The following is a 5088-nucleotide window of genomic DNA, read 5'->3' on the forward strand; positions in this document are numbered from 1 at the left end:
GCACTAGCTACTCACTCCATGATGGCTAAGGGAAGGGTTTAGCTCACTCCCCCAGGCATTTGAATAGTAACTCTCTGTTACTATTTCTGGTTCCTCTGTGAACAGCTCTTATTCCAACACCAGTTGCTGATTCCTAACTTTGGGAGTCTCTTGATTTCCAGTTTTGTAAGACAAGGAGATGGTCACCCCTCCCTTTCTTTATGCATTGATCTCCCTCCATGTTTTGTGGGTCTACTATGACCCCTTCGCAGCACTGTGTAGTTTAACCTGGGGTGCCATGCTTCCCTGGGGGAGCATCCATGGGTTCCTCAAAATTAGGTGCAAAATATGTTCCATTTCCTGGGGAAGTTCAGAACTTCCATCAGATTATGGAAGGGGTGGAGCATTGTACCCTATGGTCGGTGTCTTTCATCTGCTGCCAGACCCACCTCACCATTGCTACCCCTTGTATCCTGAGGCGCTGACCCACAAACCATGCACATCAATAGTGCTTATGCAGGTGGCTTTGAGCTGGGGTTAGCCGGTAGAGAGCACTTGTGGGAGTCAGGGGAGAGGAGGAGCAGGAAGGAGGGTGTTTATTCCATGGCTCCCTTCCAGCAGGGACATCTTGGACTCTTTGTGCCTCATTGGAAGACCGGTCTCATTCAGGATGGCCTTCGTCCAAAATCCCTTTCCTTAGATTCCTGTCTTCTGGTACGTAGGGCATAGAAGTGATAACAGCTTAGTTGCTCCTAGCATCAGGTCACTATGTTGTCCCTCATGGTCCCACCACACACCCCCCACCTTTGTAAATACTCCCTTTTATCACCCACCTGAATGACTCTCATCTGACCATGACATTTGTTTTCCTGTTGGGCTCTGATTATTGATCAGGTTCATTGGACACAAACTGGGAGAACTGAGTTGTGTGAGGAGGTTTTGGAGGGGAGATTTGGGCAAAGGGAAAACCTGAACTTCGATGTTGTCTCAGGGCAGGGCGGTGGGGCGGGGGGTTTGAGCTGCCCTTGGCAGAGGCCTGTAGAGTTATCCTAAATCCAGGCAAGGAACCAGGTCTGTAATCACATCCCCAGGTGAGCAGGTGTTAGATGCGGGACAGGGTGTAACCTTGAGGTGAGGGTGATTCCCAGGAAGGGCCCACAGGCAGCAGGCCCCAGCCCCCTCTAGCACATGAGAGCCCTCGTGTCCAAGGAGTAGGGAGCATGCATCAGAGCCCTCGGCACCCCTGGCCCTGGTCCTGCCTTCTGGACTGGGTTCTTTGTTCCCTGCATCCCACCTCCTGGAAGTCTGGTAGGTAGTAGGGATGCAGTAACTGCTGAATGAATGAATCTCAGCTTTCATGTTCCGCTGTATTTTCCTTAAAACTTTTTGTTTTGAAATACTTCCACAGAAAACTTATAAAAACAGGACAAAAAATCATCCAGATTTCCCAGTTGTTAACGTTTTGCACTCTGCTCTCTTTCCACATATAGAACATACAACACACACACACACACACACACACACATCCATATACTCTTGGGCTCTTTTAATTAACTGTTGAAGTGTTTGGAGGAGCGGGAGACCTCTTGCTGCTGTGCTCCTGACTCCTTCAGGGTGAATGTCCCACACACAGGCCATCTTCTGACACTTCCCCCTGAACAATTGATCAAATTCAAGAGCTACAACATTGACTTGAAGCTTTTACCGAATGCTGGATCCGTGTACAGACGCCCCGTTTGTCCCTCTAATGTCCTTTAAAGAGACTCCTGTCTGCTCCCAGGGAATGGATCCCAGATCACACGCGGCATTCAGTTGTCACGTCTCTCTAGCTTCCTGTCTCTGTCCACTATGACACTGGCATCTTTGAGGACCACAGACCAATTGTCTGGGAATTGTTCTGCAGGTGGGGTCCGCCTGTTTCCTCATGATGAGATTCAGGCTGTGCCTCTTCTCAAGACTAGGATCCTGTCTGTCACCTTTCCCCTCCAGACCTAGCAAACTCAAAGTTCACAGCATGGGTCAGCCCTCAGGGAGGAGCCGCTCTATCCCATTTCCACTCTTATGTCAAGGTCCAAAAGTTAGGTGACCTACCCAGGCCTCACCCTTAATGAGTGACCGAGCAGAGACAATATCCAGGTATCCTCAGCTGTAGCTAAGGATCGTGTTTTCCATGGTACCTGGTAACATAAGTGACGGTGACAAACACGAAGTTTAGCTGGTCAGCCTTTCCCCTAGGGCTGGGCAGGGCCTCCCTAACCTCTGCCCTTTGTTATGTTAATTGAAGTCGTGGGTGGGGAGGTAACCAGAAGATGCCACAACCAGGGAATCTAAATTGATTTTCAAAAGGAAGCACTTGGAGCTACTCTCAGAAGGAAAATCTCTTGGAAAGGGCGTTTGGTCCAGAAAGGTGAGAAGGGAGCAGGGAGGAGGGGCAGGCTGATGGCACAAAAAAGCAGGCAGGGGCTGGGAGCTTGACATGAGTAAGAGGATGGCTGGGTGAGCACCTGCCTGTGGTGTGGGACTTTGGAGCGAGTGAGTGAGTGAGCGAGAGAGAGAATGAGAGAGAGAGAGAGAGAGAGAGTAAAGGGGGTTTTAGCAAATTTGTAGTTGGTTTGGGACATGGTCCCTCCACTTCCTTTCCTCTGGTGTTTGCCTCTTCAGAAGACCTTAGAGGGGGGAAAATTCAAGGCTTTGAGAGAGGGCTGTGTTTTATTTGAATTCACCTCCGTGTTCAGACTGGCCTCCAGGTGGCCCAGTTATATTTGGTTACATATGAATGGAGGTGATTTCATCTGGGTCAATGCAAAGGGCTGCTTTCCTGCAATCCACACAGGTGTTGGAGCAGGGCTCTTGACGGGCTTCCTCAGACCCGGGGTCATCATGGCCGTTGAGTAGGAGAGCACAGAAGGAGCTTCTTTATTTCCTTCTCATTATTTCACAAGTGCAAGTTTTGTGTCCCCAAAGAAGCTGGAAATTCCAAGGTTAAAGCAACGGGCAGAAATGAGCACTTGCTCTACTGCATACCGCCTGTGAAGTCCCTCACCTTTTTGGGCCTCTGCTTTTCCACCTGGAAAACGGGGCTATAAATACTGACTCTCAAACAGGTTATGTATGATGATTAAACAGGATAAAGCATCTAAAAGCACTTGTCAGGCTACAGGGTGTGACAAGTCATTCTGGGGCCCCTGTACCTTTATAGCTCTGTGCCCCACCTTAGCCAGGAAGACGGCAGGCTTGACTGCGCTCTACAGCATCAAGGGATGGACCGCTGACCTGACAGCCCCAGGCACCTCAAGTTCAGAACACAGTCTTGGTATTCCCTGCCCTGGCTTCCCTGTGTCCCTTCCCTGGGTCATCTTCCCAGGTGACCAAGAGAGACCTGAGGCCTCAGAGGGTCTGTGAAGGATGCTGGGCCCAGAGCATTCTTACTAGATGCTGCCTCCTGCTCTGTACTTTAGAGGGTGCTGCCCCAGGCTCTTCTCTGGCTGCACTCCCCACTAAGGTGAGGAATCTGGGGGCCATGCTATGGGTCTACTCAGAGCTTGTGACACCTTTCTGGACCAAACCCCATGGAACCGGGACCCTGGATTTCCTGCCTAAAAGGCATGAGACCTTCTTCCAGGGCTCATGTGGTTATCCCCCTTGGGTGTCCCGGAAAGGCAACCTGCAACTGGAGTATGTAGATGCCGGGGTGGCCACACAGCAGCTCGTGGCAGAAGTCTGGGTGAGACTTAGAGTCAAGCCTTCCCTGTACCAGAGGGAGTTGCCAAGCCAGGCAGGGGGCCAGCTCTCCACCAGGGTCTGCTCTCCATACTCTCCCACCTTCGGGAACGGGACTCTGTGGAGCCCTGGAATTCTGAATTCAAAGCTGGTCTCCCAGGTCTTATGAAAGTATATAGTCAACGGAGGAGCATGGAACATATTTTATGGAACAGCTCATTTGCTGGATTTATAACATTTAAATATTCAGAGACATGGGGTGTAGGCCTTCGTTTGGCTCCATGACTCAGGCCAGCAAGTGTGAGCAGCAGGCCTGCCCGCACAGCTGACCATGCCTGAGCTGAGGCCGGAGCCCAGGGCTGGCTGGAGCCAGGACTGCCACATGGCATCCCTCGGAGCTATCGCCCACAGAAAGGTAGAGGCAGGGGGAGGGATGTGCTCAGAGGACAAGCAAAACATTGGTGCTTTAGGAGCGGAACTAATGGCATCCGGCATCTTAAACTCATTCTCAGCTTGGACCACATGCAAGTGGCTGCAGCATTTGGGCAGATCGCCGGGAGACTGGATTTAGGGAATTCGATTACTTGAGGAGCAGGTGGCAGGACATTTTAGGAGGGAAAGGAAGTGCCTTCAGGGTTCCCTCCTGACCTTTTACCAGAAGCCAAGGCTGAGGCCGAGCCCCACCTGTCAGCTAACCCAAGGATCACAACCCACACTGCCAGCGACGGCTCTACCTTCACACTCCGGGTGTGTGTGTGGGGGGTCATTGTCCGGTGACAGGGGGGCTGGATAGTTCAGGCCAGTGGTCAGGGAAGCATGTGTCTCTTGGCCAAAGGAAAAATTCAAAATATATTTGGTTAGGAATATAAAGAAAGAATCCAAGAGAGACAGAAACTCTAGAAGTGGGAAATTCTTTTCAAAATCAGTTTTTTTGGGGAGGGGGTGTGGATTTGGAGCTCCAGCATTTTCTAGGCGTCTGGGGAGCCACGTGGCAGTGAGTCTTGTCCTCCTCACAGACTGTTGCCTCTCTCTGGCCAGAGACCATGCTTCCCTGAGATGGACTGGAGATCATTTTTTCCCCCTCTCTTAATAGGAAATTCTGAGCACATGAGGTAAACCGTGTCTGAGAGAGAAGGAATTCATGGAGTGGAGTTGCCAGAGCATCTTCTCTTCCAGGGAGGTTTGGGGAGGAGCCTGCTGCCTGCACATGTGTTTGCTGACTCAGCCTCCTCCCCGGAGAGCGGAGAGCGGAGAGTGGGCCATTCTCAAGAGGTTTTGAGTTCATTCTTCCTGATTATCTGGTCACTGTGACTCAATCTGACATGGGGACAGGGGCCCCCTCCTAATTTGGGGCAGTGGTGGTAGCTAGGGCTGAATAAGCGTGAGGAA

Source organism: Canis lupus, chromosome 24 (assembly GCF_003254725.2).
Source record: "Canis lupus dingo isolate Sandy chromosome 24, ASM325472v2, whole genome shotgun sequence".
Taxonomy (NCBI): Eukaryota; Metazoa; Chordata; class Mammalia; order Carnivora; family Canidae; genus Canis; species Canis lupus.